Here is a 24,220-nt window from a genome sequence, read left to right on the forward strand (position 1 = left end):
TAATGAGTTATTGCAATAATGTATTTGATGGACTGCCATATGTGACATCTTTTCCATGCACCTGGAAGCTACTTGCCCTTTGTTTGATAAACTGGTTAAAAATACAACTTTAGTTCTTCAAGGTCGGTTCTGTATTTCTTTAGCTCTATATCAAAGTTGACTGATCCTCACTCGTGCAAGAAATCCTCCAATGGCTGGCCAATAATAAGAGCTATTGATCGCGAAGATGTAACCTGCGACATAATGGTAAACATAATTATCATCTAGTAACCGAGTCTGAAACACTAAACATAAAGATGAATTGTTCTTACAAGAGAAATTCCTAGAGTTTGGTGCTCTTTTCTGCAGACTTCTGAAGCATAGGCCTAAGGAATGCAAACATAACCATGGGTTAAACACCTAAGTACTTCTTAATTCATCTAGTCACTAAGACTAGCAAGTTTACCTTGATTGGTCCTAATATACCACAGAGTAACCCAAGTAGCCCCCTAGTAATAATTGCCATCCAGTAAGTCGTACTAAGGCCGAAGAGGGTGTTAAATACAATCCTGAAAAGGAAGGTGTATAATAGGGTTTACATTGATTTAATTGAACGGAGAAAAATTAAGTTTTCATATGTAACTGAATCTGCCATACACTGAGAGGATACTAATCATAATGCAAGGCTTCCTCCCGTATTTGTCAGCAAACATGCCCCATGGCACAACACTAATGGTTCTTCCAAGGAAATATGAAGCCCCTTAAGACACATAGTTTACAGTCAGTAACTAAGTATTGATATAAAAACATCATCTTCACATTATAATCTACTCAATGTACTTTATTGTAGGCTTTTCTTCCCGTGTTTCCTACAAATTTGTCAAATGGTCAGAGGGGACAATGAATGCTCACCGACAAAACCAGCATAGAATCCAATGTCTTGTTCTTGCTTTGCGACTTTCAAATCTTGAATCTGTTGCATCATAACAAAGGCAAACACATAATTAATCACCATTTAGTATGTAATAAAGCAAACATGAACTTGCATGCACACAATCAGAATATATAGATGTCCAAGTTATGCAACATCGATATCGCTACATACCATGAAGTATAAGTAGGGAAACAGAGACTGGATCGGTAGCGCTGGAAAGATAACAGGCCAGGGTGTTAGTTAGCAAGCCCTAAAATTTATAAGATGTGCTGATCTAAAACAACCTACATACATGTAAAGGTTTTAAAAAAAATCAGGTGACAAAAGAAAATTGGAGTTTCCTAACAAATCACATGGCTAATAAATAAATGCAGAAAGACACATACATGTTTGGAACCATGCATGTCTAGATGTTGCGGAGTACGAAATCATCATTGGAGTATATATTGATTGAAATCAACTGGATCGTCTACTCCTAGTTATCATCGTGAATCACATATACAGACGTACACCGGACAATCTGGATGTCATGACATACTCTCTTCATTCCATAATGCAGTGCATAGTTGTTTTCTAAAAGCCAAATGTGTCTACATTTGACCAAAATTAAAGAAAAATATATTCACATCCATGACACAAGATCAGTAAAATTATGTTCATCAGGAAGTGCTCTTTTATCTGCAGGGAGGATGCATCATGCATTGCCTGGCCGGTACCCACGTACATACGAGTTGACTAGGTGCCCACCCGATCGACTCGTCGCCACCATGTGGTCCATGCCATCCTTATTACAAATACTAAGCTCCCGAAGAACGGAGAGATGTGAGCATTTTGAGAGGTTTTATGGGCCCATTCATCATCTAGTGAATTTTTTTTCTTTTCTTTTATTCCTAGTGGACCCTGTTCTTCAGCTGGTGAGAACCACATTTTTTTAGTTCAGCTGATGAGAAGTGTTGCATTGACATGCTTGGTTGGGGTTTCGCCGGTGTTGTGTTTCATACTTGCGTCTATGCTGGTGTGCTAACAAACAGGAGACAATTCATCGTGTTGGCAAATGTCCAGCTCCATGGGCACACCCGCCTCCGGCCACCATGCCTCGATCCTCTGGGCCACCACCCACAATGACTACACACCTCTCGAGCGGGTACCAGTGCTCTCCAGTTCAACGAACATGTTGTCAAGCCTCGCGCCTGGCTTCCTTTCGATCCACCGCCGTCATCCAGGGGTAGCAACGCAGGTGGATATGGAAGTGAAGATGTGGTGACTCACTACCGGACTCGCGGGCTATGCCTACGGCCCAGGGCCGTCGGCATAGGTCCTTTGCCGTCGGCATAGATCTATGCCTACGGCTGCCGTCGGCATAGCCCCGTCGGCGTGGATCACGTCAGCGTAGATGTGTCAGACCGTCGGCGTAGTATAGCCATCGGCATAGGTGCATATGCCGACGGCCGTGGGATAGCCGTCGGCACAGTTTAGCCGTCGGCGTTGTTTTCCGTCTGACGACAACGGACGGCGCCGTCAACAGCGCTGGCGATTCAGGGGACGACACGTGGCGCAGGTATGCCGACGGCTTGGCCGTCGGCATAGATGGAATCGCCGTCGGCATACCTGCGCCACGTGTCGTCCCCCGGCTTCTCCTGACGGCAGGACTATGCCTACGGCTAAGCTATGTCGACGGCTTTGCCGTAGGCATATGTCTGCCATGTGGCAGCTCCTGGTTTCTCCTGGCAGCAGAGCTATGCCTACGGCAAAGTCGTCGACATAGTTTGCCACGTGGCAAGCCCTGGTAACTCCTGGGCGTATATATGCCGACGGCTTTGCCGTAGGCATAGTTTTTTATATATTTTCCCTGTTTTCTCTTTTCCAATTCATTTGACAGCAATTCAAAACAGAACAATATGAAATTATGCAGAAATATGACAATTCATCATGTGAACATACTCAAGTTCACCATCATCATCTAAACATACTCAAGTTCATCACATCATCTAAAGATCATCACCGATGGAAGTTCATAAACATAAAAGTAGTGCAAGACATGAAACATGATAAAAGTAGGAATATGAAAGGCATGGCACGATGGCCACATGCACGGAATCATCAAGCAAGAGCACCCCCGCCAAAACCACCACCTCCGCCATAACCACCACTACCTCCGCCAAAAGCACCACCTCCGCCAAAACCACCACCACCACCTCCGCCAAAACCGTCATCGCGACCACCACCACTCTGCCAGATCGGAGTGACTGGGGTCGACGGAGCAGGAGTCGAGCCACTGGTCCCCTACATGTTTTAGAAAAGATTCTAACGGTAATATGATATGATAGTGTTTCATGAACGAGAACTAGTTTGCTAGTAGTTAGGCAAATGTACTAACCGAACCATCACTGCCTAGTGCCACCCATTCATCGAACGTGGGCACGTGTGGGGGTTCTCCCGCAGGTGGTGGTGGGGGTCCCATTTGTGGTGGATCCGTGCGGTTAGTCCAAGACGCCAACATAGCCTGAATGTTAGTTAAACAAGCAAACTAGAAGATCAGAAGGAATGAAAGTGCAAAAATTTAGGTTGGTTTTAAGAGGGCAAAACTAACCGTCATCATCTGACGGTTGTAATCATCGTTTGCCTTCACTCGTTTCAAGTACTCCCGCACCTCGAGATTCCTATGCTCGACAAACTCCTTATATGCCTACATAATTTAGGTTGTTTCTAAGTGAGCAATGCTGAAAATAAACTGAGAATGCAAGATAGAAAAAGATAAAGAGGAAGTACTTACAGCATGTTGGTGGGCTAAGGGAGTCTGTGAACGCCCCGTACTCTCTAACTGGCTCGGGTTGCTAGCCCGAAGCCGTGTGTACGAGATCGAAGGAGTGATCAAGCCATCGAAACACGGATACCGGCCATTCTTCTTCCCCTGGATGGCCACCACCGCCGTGTCGTCGATCTAAGACTGGGCGACCTCAGCAATAGGAACATCCGGATGCAACTCCTGATAGTGATGAATGTAAGACCCCAAGTGCTCCTCGGTCTTGCCGTAGTACTGGCTCTCGCCCTCCTTGCGATGACTCCGCTCGCGGGCCAGCTTCCACGACTCCATGTCTGAGAGCGGCCTCTTCAACTTGTCCTCCTACAACGTCAAATAGAAGTCAGCCATACATAAGAACATGACGTAAAGAAGAACAAAAATGCATCATGCACATAGATATACCTTCATGGACTTGAAGCCCCAGTGGTTCCTGTTTCCTTGGCCGTGTGTCCCGTCGTCTCCACGGTTAGCCCGGGCCTTGATGCTCTTGGCAGCAAACTCTGCATCGGCGCCGAGCCACCTATCCACCAAACTCGCCCATCCGTCATGCCTTCCATAGCACCAACGAGGAACAACCTATGCAAATTTTGGAAGCATGACATGTGAGCACGAAACATATAGTTGACTTCTTGAAACAATGAAAAGTTAGTAATAGTTACCATCATGAACTGCTCCTTGCTCAAGGTAAGTCGTAGCTTCTGCGCTTGAGTTTTGGGCATCTTTTGGTGCAGGTAGTAGTGGTAGTACTGCGAGACGGCAACCCAGCGCACCTCGTACTGCAACTGACGAGCTTTCTTCTTCGCAGCCGCAAGCAAGACCACGTCGGCTCTGGCCTTGTGCTCGTCAAGAACTCTATAGAGTTGCTGCAATCATGCAAAAACCAGAAGCAAACAAGGCATGAGTTGAGTGATTCAATGATAAACTATGAACGAAACTGAAGACAAGTGATTCAGAAGAGAACTTACCCAAAATTTGGTGATCACGGCCTTAGCGGTCGTCCCGTACTCCGGGTTGCTGCAAGCCTCGTAGTGGGCCCAGCTCGTGGCCAAAACCCGCTGCTGCGGGTCCCTGTCTGGCCGCGGGCAGAATAGGCCAGGCCAAAACTCCTTCAACAGGACAGTGATAAGGCCGTTCGGTTTACGGCCCTTTCCGTGAAGGATCCAGTTTCTGCAAAAGAATCAAATGATTGCCATGTGTACAATAAGAAAATGTTGTCATGTGTTGAGAATATGATTGAGAGGCACTTACTCTGTCCCCACAGGTTCAATGAGCCACTTGTGCTCCTCGATAGAAGGTGGTGTAGGTAGTCCGGCATTACCACGCAGCCACCCCTGCGAAGAACCTGGTGGCAAGTCACCCCACAACGCGGGATCAACCTCCCCTCCACCCTCCTCGGCCTCCTCCTCACCCTCCTCCTCGGCCTCCTCCTCCTCACCCTCCTCCTCGGCCTCCTCCTCCTCGCCATCGGGAACATACTCCTCCTCCTCAGACTCAGAAGGTGCCTCTGTATAGGAGGGCATCGAAGAAGACCCTCCTATTTCAGACACGGCCCGGAGTTTTTTGCCCCGGTTGCCTCTCCCCCCACCTCCTCCTCCTCTAGGGGCTCTCCCCCTACCGCCTCCTCCTCTAGGGTCTCCTCCCCAGACCCCTCCACCTCCCTGTGAGGTGTCATCCTCACGTAGTCGGGAGGGAACCTTGTGGGCTCGTCCACTCCGAGTAAGTCCTTTAAATTTACTGAGGAAACTAGCGCCGCTGGACTTGCCCATGATTATTAAACCTGCATTGAGAAGAGAATAAACAATTAGTAAGGATATCAATTAAACAAGCATACAGGAAAAATATTAATACCAGAAGAGCACATTAAGCATACTATTGTAATGATCATTAAAAGAACTTACATTTTCTAGAACCCATATGAATCATCACTATTGTAATCTATTTGTGGACCGGTCTCATCATCACTATCACGCATATCTTCTTCGTTGTCTGACGGAGGTGGAGGCTCTTCCTCATCGTCAGCGTCTTCATTTAACTTTTCAAGCATAATTATGTCTCTTTGATTCACAACTGCCTCACCATCAATCCGTGCGTCGTCGTCGTTTGGGTCCAGGTCAACATAACCCAAGTCATCATCCTCGTTGTTTCGGACCACGTCATCATGTTCCTCTTGATAGAACACTCCCTCGTATGTCATGGGGTTTATGTTGTAGTAATCATCATCGTTCGGGTCCGGTAGCTTACCATGCGGCGACACCTTGAACACAACTTCCCAACCCTTTAGGTACTCTTTCTGGCATGGGTAAGGCGGATAATATACTTGTGTGGCCTGGGTAGCGGCGATAAAGAGATCAGCTCCGGCATAGACGGTTGATGGTTTAACTTCAACTAAACCAACAGAAGGCGTATGTCTCAGACCCTTTTTGGGGTCGAACCATCGGCATTTGAACACAGTGAGACTTAGGTGTTCGCGGCCATGTTTGAATGTAAGCTCGTATATTTTTCCTACCCTTCCGTAGTAATCTACTTCATTATCTCCTTCAGTGAAGACTCCGGTATTTATGGTTTTGGGATCAGGCCGACTGTTCTGGTGCTCCTCTGTATGGAAGCGATACCCATTCACACCATACTTTTCGCATGTCATGACGACAGGATCAAAACCCATGGAAACCCATCTCAATTCTTCATCCATTGATTCGGTCGGATCATTTCCCTACAAGTTTAATTGAAATTATAGGGTGCATGAGTTTAATTGAAATTATAGGGTGCATGAGTTTAATTGAAATTATAGGGTGCATGAGTTTAATTGAAATTATAGGGTGCATGAGTTTAATTGAAAGTGTGAAAAAATACTTTCTCGATGAACCACGCAACGAAATTTTTCCTTCCATCAGCACCCTTTCGGAGAAGAGCAAGTGCCTCCGCTTCAGAAGGAGGCAGCATTCCCGTCCATTCTTCTTCAACGAATCGACTACAATAAGAAAAGCGGTATAAGAACTAGGCAAAGTGAACATAACAAATTGACTAAAAGAATGGTGCAAAGGTATTACCTCATCCACTCATCCTCAACTTCCTTGATGTTGTGCAAGATATAGAACATGACATCCTCCCACTCATCTCGTGGCATGAGATAAGATTTCGAGCATCCAGCCCTACTACCTTGCCCGATGAATAGAGGCAACTTGGGTTTATACTTGGGTTCTTCTGTATTGTATCGAGACACCTTATTGTGCAACGTGGGAACATGGTCCGGATAGTAGGCTGTCCTGAGGTCTGCCACCTCCTCTAGGATAACTGCCTCAGCTATGGAAGCTTCAATCTTAGCTTTGTTTCCACATTTCTGTCTCAGATGCTTGTTCTGTCTCTCAGGGCCGTACTGCCAATGATTCTGCACAGGTCCCCCCAACAATACCTCGTTCGGGAGGTGCAAAAGGAGATGTGTCATCGGAGTAAAGAAGCTTGGTGGGAAGATCTTCTCTAGCTTGCATATCAACTCCGGCGCCTTCTTATGCATTTCTTTTATCTTCTCAGGACATACTTCTTTAGCACAAAGCGTGCGGAAGAAATGGCTTAACTCCGCAAGCACACGCCAGACACGCTCGGGAACATAGCCCCGAACCATCATCGGCATAATCCGCTCAATCCATACATGATAGTCATGACTCTTGAGCCCGGTCACTCTGCCCGTTGAAAGATTGACCCCCTTACTTATATTCGACGCATAACCATCAGTGAACTTCACGACGTGTTTCAGCCACTTGAATGTCTCCATCTTATGATCCTTTTTAAGTACGAAGTCAGCATCTGGCTTGAACCAAGATTTTCGACTGCCTGTGGGAGGCTGCATGTGTAGACGTGGTCTATCGCAAATATTCTGTTGATCAACTCTAGCATTAACATTATCCTTTGTCTTATCAGGAATGTTGAGGATCGTGTGAAAAAGGGACTCTGCGACATTCTTTTCGGTGTGCATCACGTCTATGTTGTATGGAAGTTTGAGGTCCTTAAAATAGGGAAGCTGCGTGAAGGGGGTAATGTGAGTCCAGTTGTGCGTCTCACCATATCCTTCAAAAAATTTCCCTTTACTTTTTCCTTTGCCCTCGCCCTCGTCTTCGCCTGTGGCTTTGCCTTTGCCTTTGCCTTTGCCTTTGCCTTTCCCCTCACCGGCAGGCTTAAGAGCTTTCAGCTGAGCAAGCACATCCGCACCAGAAAACGTTGGAATCTCGTTTACTTCATGGACAACTTTGCCTTTTGTGAAGTTCTTCTTGTCTTCCCTATCAGGATGGTCTGGAGGGAGGAACTGTCGATGCAGGTCAAATGCAACATACTTGCCACCCTTCTTCAGCCAAATGAAAATCAAGGCCTGCATGCACACTGGGCAAGGCATCTTTCCACTTGTACACCATCTGCAGAACAAGGCATAACCGGGAAAGTCATGCATGCAATATTGTAGCCAAACTTTCATCAAGAAATTTTTCTGCAGATGTCGGTCGTATGTCAACCTCGGGAAGTACCAAGAATGGTGCAAATCATCCACCAACGGCTGCATAAACACACTCAAATTCTTCTCCGGATATTCAGGCCCCGGAATTATAAGCGACAGGAACATGGTCTTGCGTTGCATTATGGCGCCGGGAGGGAGATTCAGCGGAATAACAAATACGGGCCAACAGCTGTATGGATTAGACGACATACCATATGGATTGAACCCATCACCTGTTATAGCAATTCTGACATTCCCAGCCTCGGCTGCTTCCTCCGGGTACTCTATATCGAATGACTTCCATGCTTCACCTCCTGATGGATGTACAATTTTTTTTGGATTGTACCTTTTCCTTCCTTGTGCCACTTCATCATTTTGGCAGACTCCTCAGTGATGAAAAGGCGCTGCAGTCTTTTTATAAAATCAAGATACCAAAGAACCTTCACAGGGATTTTTAGCTGCTGCTTCTGACCATGCTTATCGACCACCTCAATATACCGAGAGGAACCGCACTTCCTACAGTACTTGTCATCCGCATACTCATGCCTAAACAAAAGGCAATTCTTTGGACAAACATGTATTTTCTCATAGTCCATCGAGAGCGCCTTCATGATTTTCTTTGTACCGTACATGGTTTTCGGCAGTTCATGGCCCTCAGGCAGGCTGTTAGCCCATACTCCCAGAAATGCTTCGAAGCAACCTCGGCTACAGCCGTACTCAGCCTTGACTGCCATCAGTTGCGAGATGGCATCCAGCACAGACAGCTTGGCACCCTCATAGAGAGGTTTCTTTGACGAGGCCAAGATTTCCAGGAAGGCCTTTGCGGTTTCCTCCGGCTCCTCCGGTTCATTCACTGAATGTGACGGAGGTGTCGGCTGTGCAGCAAAGACATCATCTAGCATGTCTCTAACCCCATCGTCCTCATAACCAGCGACGCGTTGTCGTATCACATCCTCTCTACCACGGTCCCGCTGGGCAAAGTTTATCGGCATATTAAAGTTGGGCATAAATCCATGCATGCGAAGGTGCTTAGTCATCTCACTCTTATCTCTGCGGATACGCCTCTTACATCTGGCACACGGGCATTCTGGCACCATCCTCATTAGACTACAGAATATCTCTTTCAAAAACACATCAGTTTTCTCGACCCACTCTGTTGTTACTTGATTCCGACGGAAAAACCCACTATACATCCACTGATTATCTGCCATCTCTGCTTTATTGGAAGCCACACAACAAAATTAAGGATTCATTTAAATTACTCACATCAATATTTTATTTTTTACAAGGTTGACGAGAAACGACATTTAATCCACCTACATCTCTAATAGGTAAAGATGGGTCCTAATCCCACCCGAGAATGTGTACATTGAGTACGTTGTCCATGCTCTACCCCATTCCGAGACAAAATTTCGGCAGCACCTCCCCGCTGTTCTCCAAATACACGTCTCGGCAAAATGCCGAGAGAATGTGCATCCGGAGAACAACAGGGAGGCGCCGCCGAAATCCTGTCTCGGAACGGGGTAGAGCATGAACAACGTACCCAATCTACACATCCTCGGGCTGTCCGTGGAAAGCGCTGGACAATCCGAAAGAGTTGCGGTGATAAATATGCAATTGAATGCATATTTATCGATGCAACCCTTTCGGACGGGAGACCTAGGTTACGCGACTTGATGTGAAAATTTAATCTAGTTAAAAGAGGCTAGGAGGTGAAGGTGGATTCGTAGCTCACCCTCCGCTGTAGAGGAAGTAGTCGAGCAGCGGCAGGATCACGGACCAAACCCAGACGACGAAGGCTCCAGGGAGATGAATACCACAAAGCCTGTAAATTTTACCGAGTCAAAAAATTTGACGGCACCACATCACATAAAGCATTGACACTTCAAACTATGAAAAAAAATCATATTGCTAATGACATCTAGTCAAGGTTTTAGATCATCATGATACTTCAAATCCTAATTTTCATCAAGTGTCAAATTTTGTTCTTCAATTTTTTAGCAAGATCATCATGATAAAATAACTACTCATCAGATACCAATTTTGTCAACATCACAAAATGAAACTATAGCTATTTGACAACATCTCAAATATACCAATTTCGTTCTTCAAATTTGAAAACATTTGACAACATCACTAAGTTGACCAAAGCTATAACTAACCAATATACATTAATCCATCCATTCATCCATACAACATGCATCTATCACATAACAAGCAGTAAAAAATGCAAAAAAATGAAAAAAAAAAGCTCACCGGGGCGGCCGCGGACGGTGAGGCAGGGGCGGCAGGGGACGGTGAGGCAGGGGCGGCCGGGGCAGCGGCGAGCAGGGGGCGGCGGTGGAGGGCCGAGGCGGGGCGGCCGGGGACGGGCCGGGAGGGCAGGGGCGGCCGGGGACGGGAGGGCCAGGCGTTCGGGCCGGCAGGAGCCGCGGCCGGCGCGCGGTCAGGGGGAGGCCGGGGCGGTGTTGGGGTCGGGGGAGGCCGGGGCGGCGCAGCGCGGTCGGGGGAGGCCGGGGCGACGGCGCGTGGAGATGACGACGGGGGAGGCAGGGGTGGAGACGGCGGGGACGGCGGGGAGACGGCAGGTGGAGACGGCGGCGGGGATGGCAGGGGCGACGGCGGGTGGAGACGGCGATGGGGGAGGCAGGGGTGGAGTGGGCGGCGGCAGGCGGCGGGGCCGAATGCGGCGGCGGCGGATCGGGGTCGGGGGCGAGCTGGGGTCGGGATACGACTGGACGGGACGCGCCCGGGTATGGATAAGGCGACCTATGCCGACGGCTTAGCCGTCGGCATATATTAATCATGCCACGTGGCATGTATGCCGACGGCTAAGCCGTAGGCATAGGTATATTTCTTTTTTTTCAAATATACGTTCTTGAATTTTTTTGAATGATACATGGTATATAATTATATTAAAAATGATACATGGTATACATATTTTTTACATGCATGAACATTATTTAAAATGTACCATACATTTTCTTTAATGGTTTGAAACATTATTTTTAATTACATGATCCTTTTTTTATATTGTACAACAATTTTCTAAAATATCACGTATATTTTTTCTGAACCAGATTTTTTCTATGGTCAGCAACATTTCTTTATGATATAATTATTTGCTAAATTGTACTAACAAAAAATGTACATTGTGTTAAAATATTTCGAAATAAATTGAGGGGGGCAACATTTCTTTATGATATAAATTTTTTCTATGGTCTCGTGAAAGGTGATACATAGGAGAGCAACTGACTGAGGGGTACCGTTACCGAGTACCTGATCCGGTAACTATGCGAGTGCCTGATCCGTCTACTACCGTGTCATCGCCGTCCGTGAGGGGGGGCACGCCCCGGAGACGCGTGCCGCCTCTTCGGACATGCCACCACACCACCCCGCATGTATGAGGGCCCGGTGCGACGCTCCGGTGGCATTGCTACCCCCCAGGTCCCCCGTCCCGCCTAACCCTGTAGCGTTTGACCACGGGATCTAGCCCTTTGACTTTGCACGGACGGGCTTTGACCAGCGGACCTCCCCGCCCGGTTGTGTTAGGTCAGCCCATAGGAACACTTTGGAGCAACAACCGGGCCAGGCCCACAGCAAGATCCCCTCCGTGTAGACCCGGCGCTTCCGTTTCCCCCCTCCAGGTGCCGGCGGCGGCGCCGTCCGTGAGGGGGGGCACACCCCGGAGACGCGTGCCGCCTCTTCGGACATTTCACCACACCACCCCGCATGTATGAGGGCCCGGTGCGATGCTCCGGTGGCATTGCTACCCCCCCAGGCCCCCCTCCCGCCTAACCCGGTAGCGTTTGACCACGGGATCTAGCCCTTTGACTTTGCACGGACGGGCTTTGACCAGCGGACCTTCCCACCCGGTTGTGTTAGGTCAGCCCATAGGAACACTTTGGAGCAACAACCGGGCCAGACCCACAGCAAGATTCCCTCCATGTAGACCCGACGCGCCCGTTTCCCCCTCCAGGTGCCGGCGGCGGTGCCGTCCGTGAGGGGGGCACACCCCGGACACGCTCCGGTGGCATTGCTACCCCCCAGGGCTCCCGTCCCGCCTAACCCTGTAGCGTTTTACCACGGGATCTAGCCCTTTGACTTTGCACGGATGGGCTTTGACCAGTGGACCTCTCCACCCGGTTGTGTCGGGTCAGCCCAGAGGGACACCGGGGAGCAACATCTGGGCCAAACCCACAGCTAAATCCACTCCGTGTAGACCCGATGCGGTAGTTTCCCCCTCCAGGTGCCGGCGGCGGCGCCGTCCGTGAGGGGGCCACGCACCGGAGACGCGTGCGGCCTCTTCGGACATGCCACAACACCACCCCACATGTATGAGGCGCGGTACGATGCTCCGGTGGCATTGCTACCCCCCAGGGCCCCCGTCCCGCCTAACCCTGAAGCGGTTGACCACGAGATCTAGCCCTTTGACTTCCCACGGACGGGTTTTGATCAGTGGACCTCTCCACCCGGTTGTGTCAGGTCGGCCCAAAGGGACACCGGGGAGCAACATCCGGGCCAGATCCACAGCAAGATCCTCTCCGTGTAGACCCGACGCGTCCAATTCCCCCTCCAGGTGCCGGCGTCGGCGCCGTCCGTGACGGGGGCCACACCCCGGAGACGTGTGCCGCCTCTTCCGACATGCCACAACACCACCCCGCATGTATGAGGGCCCGATACGACGCTCCGGTGGCATTGCTACCCCCAGGGCCCCCGTCCCGGCTAACCCTGTAGCGTTTGACCACGGGATCTAGCCCTTTGACTTTGCACGGACGGGCTTTGACCAGTGGACCTCTCCACCCGGTTGTGTCAGGTCCACCCATAGAGACACCCGGGAGCAACATCCGGGCCAGACCCACAACAAGATCCCCTCCGTGTAGACCCGACGCGTCCGTTTCCCCCCTCCAGGTGCCGGCGGCGGCGCCGTCCGTGAGGGGGGGCACACCCCGGAGACGCGTGCCGCCTCTTCGGACATTTCACCACACCACCCCGCATGTATGAGGGCCCGGTGCGATGCTTCGGTGGCAGTGCTACCCCCCAGGCCCCCCTCCCGCCTAACCCTGTAGCGTTGGACCACGGGATCTAGCCCTTTGACTTTGCACGGACGGGCTTTGACCAGCGGACCTTCCCACCCGGTTGTGTTAGGTCAGCCCATAGGAACACTTTGGAGCAACAACCGGGCCAGACCCATAGCAAGATCCCCTCCATGTAGACCCGACGCGCCCGTTTCCCCCCTCTAGGTGCCGGCGGCAGCGCCGTCCGTGAGGGGGGGCACACCGCGGACACGCTCCGGTGGCATTGCTACCCCCCAGGGCCCCCGTCCCGCGTAACCCTGTAGCGTTTTACCACGGGATCTAGCCCTTTGACTTTGCACGGATGGGCTTTGACCAGTGGACCTCTCCACCCGGTTGTGTCGGGTCAGCCCAGAGGGACACCGGGGAGCAACATCTGGGCCAAACCCACAGCTAAATCCACTCCGTGTAGACCCGATGCGGTAGTTTCCCCCCTCCAGGTGCTGGCGGCGGCGCCGTCCGTGAGGGGGCCACGCACCGGAGACGCGTGTGGCCTCTTCGGACATGCCACAACACCACCCCACATGTATGAGGCGCGGTACGATGCTCCGGTGGCATTGCTACCCCCCAGGGCCCCCGTCCCGCCTAACCCTGGAGCGGTTGACCACGAGATCTAGCCCTTTGACTTCCCACAGACGGGCTTTGATCAGTGGACCTCTCCACCCGGTTGTGTCGGGTCGGCCCAAAGGGACACCGGGGAGCAACATCCGGGCCAGATCCACAGCAAGATCCTCTCCGTGTAGACCCGACGCGTCCGTTTCCCCCTCCAGGTGCCGGCGTCGGCGCCGTCCGTGACGGGGGCCACACCCCGGAGACGTGTGCCGCCTCTTCCGACATGCCACAACACCACCCCGCATGTATGAGGGCCCGGTACGACCTCCGGTGGCATTGCTACCCCCCAGGGCCCCCGTCCCGGCTAACCCTGTAGCGTTTGACCACGGGATCTAGCCCTTTGACTTTGCATGGACGGGCTTTGACCAGTGGACCTCTCCACCCGGTTGTGTCAGGTCCGCCCATAGAGACACCCGGGAGCAACATCCGGGCCAAACCCACAGATACATCCACTCCATGTAGACCCGACGCGTCCGTTCCCCTCCTCCAGGTGCCGGCGGCGGCGCCGTCCGTGACGGGGCCACACCCCGGAGATGCGTGCCGCCTCTTCGGACATGGCATAACACCATCCGGTTGTGGTAGGTCATCCGATATATATGAACACTTGGAGCAAAGTCCCCTTCGTATAGACCCGATGCGGCTGTTCCCCATTCCAGTTGCCGGCTGGCGGCGGCACCGTTCATGAGGGGGGTCACACCGCTCTGTACAGAACCGAAAAATAATGTATGTATGCTTATTAACACATACTGTATGTAAGTTAGTTAAATAATAATAATAAAGAAAACGGTGAAGAAAAAGAAAAAAAAACTATATGTATGCTTACTATATGCTTATTAACACATACTATATGTATGCTTATTAACACAATCTATATGTATGCTTATTAACACATACTGTATGCTTAATAATAATAATACTATATGGAAAAAAAGAAAAAAAAAACTATGCCGACGGCAAAGCCGTCGGCATAGCTGCGGCCAGGGCAGATGGACAGCGCCGCGGATCGATGACGTGTCAGCTATGCCGACGGCTGCCGTCGGCATAGGTCCTGGTCGGTGCGCTCTGGATCGGTGACGTGTCACCCGTATCTATGCCGACGGCCACCCGTCACGGCCGTCGGCATAGATTTGACGTCGTTAGCCGGCCGTGATGAGTGTTGTCGGCGGGCCCGCATCTATGCCGACGGCCTATATATGCCGACGGCAGCTGTAGGCGTAGTCCGGGATAAGCCGACGGCTGTGATGTGCCGACGGCTGCTGTCGGCGTAGAGGGGGTAGCCCGACGGCCATTGTACGCCGACGGCCAGGATCTAGCTGTCGGCATAGCTCGGATTAGGCCGACGGTGACCGTCGGCATACATTTGGCTGTCGGCTTAGAGCCCTGTTCCGGTAGTGACTGAACCATAAATTAACAGAGGAGACAAAGAGGAACATGAATCTAAGAGAAATCGAGCTAGAACTCACCAATGGCGAAGACTGAGGCGTTGGCGTGGGGGGGGCTCCTCTAGGTGGCCGGAGTTGGGACACCATGCTCATGCTGGCCGGATTGCAGGTGGCTGACATGGCTACAACCGGACCCTTTTTCCCACAATATTAGCCTGCATTTGCGTCTTGCGTTGATGCATGATTGATTTGCTATGCACATACACACGACGGGCTGCTCTAAGATGCTATATGTATGTATCTCCTCGCCATGCTACCGCTCTCTAACGGTGCCAGCTTGTGCCACTCCTCGCTATGCTAATTCTTCCCGCTCCATCTCTATCGTCATCAACACTATACTCGTGAACCATTTGGAGCAGCACACTGATGAGCCACTAATTTTCATCATGTGTCGCTCCGCGTGTATGTCACTTCCGCCTGGCTGTCCAAGGTCATCATGATGTGTTTTAGAACATTATATTGTGTGTTCTACCTATAGTTCGATATGGATGGTCTTGGAGACATGCGTGTGACGTCTTTGTCGTAGAGTCGTCCTTGTTAGATGGTCTTCAACCGTTGCTCATGCTTTCTCGGCTTACATGTCTATGTGTGTGGACATGACTGCTTCTTATACCAATGTATATTTGCTGAACATGCAAAAAAAACTATAAAATTCACTATTGCCGAATAACCGATACAGCCCAAGCAGCACGGCAAAGGCATGCCTACCGATCGAGACCGACCAGAGCCAACATAGTACATCGCCTGCTACATGGGAAACATGTACAACTAGGCCAACCACAGGCACGTCTGTCATGCTATTTCCGCTCGTGGAGTAGTTGCTATATAAGAAAGAAGAGATAATATCACAGGTGATGCTTAAACTTTTTTTTTATTTTAGAACGAAGGCTCGCGAAGAGCCCGGTTTTGAATTAACAAAGCCATCAACCGGCCAGGAAATACAAACATACACAAACCCCACGACCAAACGATACAAAGGGACACTCTAGGAGGCTTATAACTCAACGGGTCGCACAAGCTCAAAAAGAATACAAGAAAACAAAGCTCGAAGCTTGTCCTAGCCGAAGACTACAGCCAAACAGCCATCTAGGGGTGAGGCACACACGAGCACGACGAGGACCTGCTTGCAACAGAGTGTGGCAAGTGAGCCCGACCAACGCCCAAGTAGAAAGACATCGCACATCCGCCGTCTCTCTCGCCGCAGAGGGACCCTTCCCTCTCGCCATGGCTCGCAAGGCACCGTACCAGGGGGACTTGAGAGACGCCCACCCTAGAGCAGGGGACGTGCCAGCTTCGGGACCTGGAGCAGCCGCAGCACACCACCACTTGAACATTCGAGCACTCCGCGACTGCCGCATCGCCATAACCTAGAACGCCGTAGAGCTGCAGGAAAACCATCAGGTGCAGCTACTGAAGAAAGGCAGCGTAGGCATCAAGTAAACCGGCAGGCCAACGAGGAGAACCTCGTGACACCGCCGTCACCGGACCACCCAAGCTCCGACCTTGAACCCCTCACCTGAGCGCAACCCTCCCTAGGCGACGCCCCCAAGGAAGACACGACGCACAGCGCGCCGTCGCCGCCCAATCCAAGCCGGATTTTGGGCTTTCACCCGGGAGGAGGAACAGAGGTGGAAAGGGGGAGGACCTCTGTAGCACCTCCAAGGAGGAGACGGCGTCGGGGACGTCGATGCTGCCAGGCCGGCCAACGGTTTCCCGCGGCCCAAAACCAGACCACCGAACACCCACCCACATCATACCGGCGCTCGGGAGGAGGCTGGCGAGAAGCGGCGAGGACGAGGGAGACAGGGGAAAGGAGCCACCCTCAGATCTGTCGAGGAGGGGAAGACCTCCGCGCCACCGCCGCCACCCGCCTCGTCTCACCACCCGCGTGGTCGAGGCCACCGGCCAGAGCACCCCGCGAATGACGCCGGCCGAAAGGCGCCGCCGCCTCGCCAAGAAGGGCCGCCGCCCCAGATCCGAGGTCCTCCTTGAGGAAAGGAGCGGCCGAGGCCTCGCCGCCACCATCACGGGCGGCCGCGCGAGCGGATCCGGCGGCTTTCTCAGGTGGCGGCGAGGGAGGGAGGGTGAGGGAGCGGCGGCGCGACGGGGAAACCCTAGTCACCGCCCGAGTCGCCCGAAGCTGCCACACCAATGTTCACTTTAGTGTATAAACTTGAAAAAATACACTGAATTGGTTCTAGAACTCGGCACGAACGTGCAAATAGGGTGCTAATCCAATTCGCAAATGTATAATGTGCTCACGTAGGACCGTATTTTGATTAGCATTAATGTACATCTCCATGACCAGTGGGCCCCATATGTCAGAATAAAGGAAATTAAACGATAAAAAACAGTCCCTGCCTGGATTCAAACTTACGAAGTCAAGGTAGCTAATGCCGACCCGTACCAATACACCATTCATGTTTTCTTGTCAACTAAAGATAATGATAGTGTATATTTTTTTAGGAGGAAAAGTAAAAGTAATGATAGTCTATATTATAAACCAACACACTCGTGTGGTTTACATGGGTTGCTGTCTATGCGGCCCATGTTGCACTTGATAGCTTTTTTTAGTATCTGTACTAAGTGCGTAAATTATAATGATAGTAATAAAAATAACATTCAAACATTCGTGTGTTATAAATATTATACATACAAAAGATAACTTATTTAGCAAAATGTTCGAGTAATTTTAAAAGTATTGACGTCTTATTTTTGAATATATATATATAATAGTATTTCTGATTATAAAAAATGTTTGTATAATTTATAGTACTACGAATATTTCCAAATTATAACTAATTATTATTATTATTATTATTATTGAATATTTGTATAATTATATGCACATTGTTAGAATTCATGAATTTGTTGTTTAAGTATTTTGTGTGATTTAAAAATATCCATTATTATTTAGTATTTAAACTTTCTATAAATATAGACTTGTGGCTATACTTAAGTTATATAGGAATTAAGAATATATGCCACGCATGAAAGTTTTCACAAGTGAATATTAATAAAAATGTTTGTATCCATCATTTTGTACAATTTAAATATAAGCTACGAGGTATAATTTTTGTACATTTACTAAGTAGGTAATAGTTTTTTATTTACTAAATGTTTCAGTATAATCCGCATGTTAATAAGTAAATATTTTTTAAATTACATGAAATATTTTTAAATAAGTCATTTTATTTGTACGTATAATATTTATAACACATAAATACTAAAAAATTATTTAATGTGATATTAGTTTACAAACCTTTTACAAATTTCTAAAAAAATACATAACATGTGTGAAATGGGCCGGGGTGCACTGACTGCATCCCATTTAAAAGCAACGAACATGTTCCTACACAAGACATTAATGAAGTTTATCGTTACTGGTCATGCAAAAGCGTATAGCAGAGTGGCTCAGGCAGACATTTGCTAGCAAGGCATCTGTTGAAAGTGAGTCTCATGCCACATGTGCATGCTAGTCAAAATACGGCGCCACATCAGCACATTATATGTCTGCGGGTTGTATTAGCACCTTATTTGCATGCTTGTGCCAAGTTCTAGAACCAGTTCGGTGTATTTTTCAGGTTCATGCATGCGCTAAAGTGAACATTGGTGGCAAGTTTAAGCACCCACTGGTGATATTACCTCAAGAAAGAAACTTTTAGAACCTGTCAAAAAGGATTTTCATGACCCAGCCTATAGATTAATTTATTTATTTTGAAAACATGGTAAAAACGCAGACGCTTATACACACACAAGAACTGAAGAGGTTTCTACCGTGGAAGAAGAGGCAGTGAACTAACGGTAAGAACTACTCGACATGCAGGTTTAAAGTGCGAGGCGTAGTAGTTTTTGGTTTGTGCCCCATCAAGGAAGAAGAAGAGGCAATGAACTCTACAGCAGGTGACTTCACCAGCAGGTCATCTTAATGGAGTAGCATATGATCCTTTCAAAGAAAAGAAAAAGGAAAACGAAACCAAGAGACAGAGGTGACGACTCACTTGTTGGTGTTAACCATTGGTGTGTGTGTGTGTGTGTGTCATGTTTATTTCCAGTCCATCCATGTAATTGAAGCTGCGGCAGTGTGTGCACGTAGAGTTGTGTTCACGTGCACAATGCAAAGCTAAATGGGTTGTGATTAGTTAGCTGCATGTGTCAGTCTGTGAAGAGTCCGGCCGGCCGAGTTGTGTAGCAGACCAGAGATGGAGAAAGAAGCGGGCGCAGGCAGTTGCGGCATGCACCAAGTGAAGGCTTATCCATCTACAGAAACTTGGAAGTGACTCAAAGTCTGTACGTGTGAGCAATTAGTGGAGAGATTAGTGGGTCAAGCCGTTAGTGGCTTGACCGGTGTGTTTGCATGCTAGCTAGTGCGCGTGTTGGCTGCTCTATTTTATCCCTTGTAATTCAGTTCATTCAGAGTGAGAAGAAATACAGAAAAAGGCACAAGTGTGCGTGGTGCCAAATTCGTAAGTGTCTCTTCTACCTCCTGTCTGTGCGTGTTTCTCCTGGGCAGAGACTACATCACTCACCGGCGCAGAGGCAGACGACCCAGACGTAGAAGAAGTTGAGGTAGGGGACGCCGGTGTTGGCCTTGTTGATCTGGTCCAGCTGCACCCGGGGCACCCCTCCTTGCACACCCTCCTCCCCTTCGCCAGCAACGGAGCAGCCGCCGCCATTGCCTCCGTTGGCTGTGCTATGGCTCGCTGAGCAGCAGAATGGCGTTGTCCGACAGGTGAACAGGAAGGGAATGGCGTTGTCAGATCGGATCTGCTCTGCTCAGCTCGCTCTCGGTACTCGACGACTAATCTAGTCTTGTGTTATAAGCGATCGACTCGAATCCCGTCCGTCCATCCATCCTCCATAGGGATATGCGTTTCGTATACTGAGTGAAAAGCGGTGCGTTGTATCATTTCCATGGCAGCGTGCACCGTTTGATTCTCCTACGCACGTGACAAAAGATTCTGGATCTAGCACTTATCTGTACCTAACGTTGTGTATACCCAGTCTGTGACTAGTGGGCCTCCCAATAGATCTGTTGGCCCCTCAAAAAGGATAATGATGCTTCCAAGTGATTTGATCGACTTAACTCGCTCAACTGTTGTATTTTATTCCAATGCAGGAAGGTTGGCTTTTAGACTCCTTTTTCAACACAATCCAATCGCAAATTCTCACATATATGCACATACACTGAGCACCTCTCAAATATTGAGCTATCACAATATCTTGAGATTGATAAAGTCATCATATACGTCCCGCAATCGATGAGAATGTCTCCTCCCACTGAACGAACATCGCCGAAAAGGCTAAAACAATCCAGAAAAATGAGAGCGTAAAGTTTAGGACGTGAACACTGATGGGCATACCCGCACACGAACCCAGCTAAACTAGGGATGGTAATTTTGCCCATGGATATGGGTACCCGCGGGTACCCTGCCCGAAAACAATGGGCATGGGCACGACTTGAATTTTTTTGTACCCATGGATAAGGGTATCCATACCCACAAAATTTATGAATAGGGCATGGGTATTGAATAGAGCCCATGGATAACCCAATGGATACCCAATTTTTTTAATAAATCAAAATTATTCCTATGACATGTGAGGTAAGCATCTAACTCCTATGCCCCAACCCTAAATCTTGTATTCGCTAAACCAGCCATAGGTCATAAGCTCACAATCGCCTGCTCGACACTCCTCTCACGTCCTATGTAACTTCTTGAAACTATGAAATCTTGACTCGTCGCCATCGAAGTCCTCTAAACTCTAGATCCAGTGACCCTCAATTCCAACTAGTCATTCCCACTATGCCGGGCTTCCACCAACCGATACTCATACTCCCTTGATGCCTTCAAGAAGCCACCCATTAGAGGAGGCTATGTTGATGCTATCATGCCTGCCCATATCATTTGAATTTTAGACACATTTCTCTTTTTTTAAAATTTAAATGCTATATTGGTATCTAGTAGATACCCATTGGGTATAGGATACCCGATGGGTATGGGATACGATAATCCTAGACACACGGACCTACTACAGGCTTTTACGGATTTTTCCTCTAAACTAATCTCCCCCCTCCCCCCTGTGATTTTCAGCTGGGGTGGGGCCCATCCTACTCCCTTCTCCAATCCCAATCATCCACGTATGTTAGTCCGTTGATCCCGTAATTAATCCCCCTGTGACTGTAGCATTACTCATATTGAAATGGGTGGATATAGAAAATTTCTATGGATATGGATTTGGGCAAAAGGAGGTTGTACCCGCCCATATTCTAGCCCGCGGCCAGACCAAAACCCACGTCCGATTCCAGGACCAGAGGTGTCACGATGCTCATGTCATGACCTGAACCCGCTTGACCTGAACATCCAGCTTGCATGGTAGTCAACGTGGCCGGGCCGCTAGCTCAAATGGGAGCAACAACCCTAGATTCCCAAGCATCCACCGTGAGCCTGATAAGTTATGCATGTGTAATACGAAAATGTTGGTCAGCACCATGGTGCAGTCGCACCTACATTCAGTATTATACATTTCTGACAACCATTCATAACAACATAAGGCTGGTCATAGTGGGGAGTATCATATACTACACTTTAGATATTTCTTATGTGTGATATCTAATAGTAAATTAGAGAAAGCTGCAAAGATATTTCTTATACCACAAACTTTAGATATATCTACCAGAATTTTTAAGGACACACACACACATATGCATTGTAGTCATGCAAGTGTTACGAATTAATCTGAGAGAACATGACACTTGTCTTACTTTTCACATTTTTTTGAGAGAATTTGGTTTATGTGTCCATGTTAACGTGCAATGTACTTAAATTAAAATAAAGATATAAATTTTATTACTAAATACATTTCAAATCTAATATATATATATATATATATATATATATATATTTGTTTGTTTGTTTGTTTACTATTGTGATTGACAAAAGTGAGCGATAAACAAAGGGAATACAAAAGTTAGCATAAATAACTATTTTTTGGGTCCGCATTGGCCCCAACTTATTTTTGGAGTGACCTCATGAGTCCCATATTTATTAAAGTACTGAAAACATATTTGTCATTGGTACCGTATCATTATAAATACTGCACTTCAGCACGCGCAGGGTGGTGAATAGAGGAGAGATCACGATCATTGTACTCGTCAGTGGTATCGCCGTGAATGCTCATGAATGTTTTTGTAATCTTACCTTGTTGGTGCTCGCTTTGCCTTAGTCGGCTTCGCTATACGCCGCGAAGTTGTTCTAGGTACTCATAGCTGCAGCTACAAAATAATAATAAGTCGGAATCAGATTATCTAACACATGGCAGTTTGTACATAAGCAAATTTGTTTAAGAATGATAACATATGCATAACTAGTTTTGAACAACAACAAAATAGTACTATGGATATCTTCACACAATCATATGGATGAAGTGTAGTACCTACACAAGTCACATTGGACATTGGATGAAGTGTAGTATCTACACATGCATAACATAATTGTTTTGTCAATGACCTATATTGGCATAGCATTATTTCTCTTATATAACAAATTTCTATAAGAAATCATTGAATAACCTTTATCGGCATAGCATAATTGTTTTGTCAACTACACTAAAAATGTCAAGTACACTAACTTGGCATAGCATAATTGTTTTTGTCAACTACACTAAGTTAATTGGCTGCACCTAAGTTCATTGGCTGCAATTATCCACATGTGTGTCAACTAAAAATGCTAACAATGTGGCACTGGTTTAGCACTGACTTGGCACTGATTTGGCAATGCACTACAACAAACACATTTCTAAAAATGCCCAGAGCAAACACATTTCATCGACAACATAGATGATCACAATAACAATATTGCATTGCCAAACAAACACATTGTAGTTTCTAATTCAATTTGGCATAGTCACTCTAATTCAATTTGTCCTACTCACTCTAATTCAATTTTGCCTACCCATTCTAATGTTGGAAATATGCCCTAGAGGCAATAATAAATTAGTTATTATTATATTTCCTTGTTCATGATAATCGTTTATTATCCATGCTAGAATTGTATTGATAGGAAACTCAGATACATGTGGGGATACATAGACAACACCATGTCCCTAGTAAGCCTCTAGTTGACTAGCTCGTTGATCAATAGATGGTTATGGTTTCCTGACCATGGACATTGGATGTCGTTGATAACGGGATCACATCATTAGGAGAACTAGATGATACCCCGCACGTTGTTGCGGGAATATTTTGCAACATATTTCAATGTGACTCGTTGTATGAAACATGAATATTTGAAGTAATAATATAAAAAGCTAACAATAAAAATACATATAATTTATTGTGCTTGATTACTATATAGTTGTAAAATGTTTATTAAATGTATATAGCATAATAGAATGAAAACCCTCATGTATGTTACATGTTGAGATGAGTCTTTTTTCATGCATGTCATGATGAAGTGGCATGCTTGCATGTTGAGAGACATATGATAATGGGGGTGGGCCTTTTCTCATGCATGTTGTGCAATGATGTGGCATGCTTGCATGTTGAGAGAAATAGTTAGTGGGGGCTAGCTATTTAGATATAGAAGATGATGTGATGGACAAGACCCAATCCTAAGCCTAGCACAAGATCGTGTAGTTCGTATGCTAAAGCTTTTCTAATGTCAAGTATCATTTCCTTGGACCATGAGATTGTGCAACTCCCGGATACCGTAGGAATGCTTTGGGTGTACCAAACTTCACAACGTAACTGGGTGGCTATAAAGGTGCACTACGGGTATCTTCGAAAGTCACTAGTGCAGAACCGGGCAATAGCACCGGTTCATAAGGGGCTTTAGTGCCGGTTCGGTAACCGGCACTAAATTGTAGGCACTAAAGCCCCCCCCCCCTTTAGTATCG

The 24,220-nt window shown here is 47.9% G+C and overlaps 2 long non-coding RNA genes and 1 pseudogene across 3 annotated transcripts; all 3 read right to left on the minus strand.

The window, feature by feature from the left end:
• Positions 1 to 20,095, minus strand: LOC125554996 (putative peptide/nitrate transporter At3g43790; annotated as a pseudogene). The gene is made up of 7 exons (XR_015602207.1): positions 19,855 to 20,095; positions 1,085 to 1,125; positions 892 to 952; positions 637 to 739; positions 446 to 548; positions 312 to 365; positions 1 to 233 (listed from the first exon to the last, which is right to left on the minus strand). The product of XR_015602207.1 is annotated as a putative peptide/nitrate transporter At3g43790 (transcript).
• Positions 3,257 to 3,848, minus strand: LOC147977264 (uncharacterized). The gene is made up of 3 exons (XR_015602205.1): positions 3,687 to 3,848; positions 3,504 to 3,599; positions 3,257 to 3,416 (listed from the first exon to the last, which is right to left on the minus strand). It is a non-coding gene; the product is annotated as an uncharacterized LOC147977264 (long non-coding RNA).
• Positions 4,134 to 4,733, minus strand: LOC147977265 (uncharacterized). The gene is made up of 3 exons (XR_015602206.1): positions 4,682 to 4,733; positions 4,376 to 4,579; positions 4,134 to 4,292 (listed from the first exon to the last, which is right to left on the minus strand). It is a non-coding gene; the product is annotated as an uncharacterized LOC147977265 (long non-coding RNA).
• Positions 20,096 to 24,220: the final 4,125 nt, after the last annotated feature.

The sequence above is a fragment of the Triticum urartu genome, chromosome 4A (assembly GCF_056163025.1).
Source record: "Triticum urartu cultivar PI428250 chromosome 4A, HENAU_Tu73, whole genome shotgun sequence".
Classification (NCBI taxonomy): domain Eukaryota; kingdom Viridiplantae; phylum Streptophyta; class Magnoliopsida; order Poales; family Poaceae; genus Triticum; species Triticum urartu.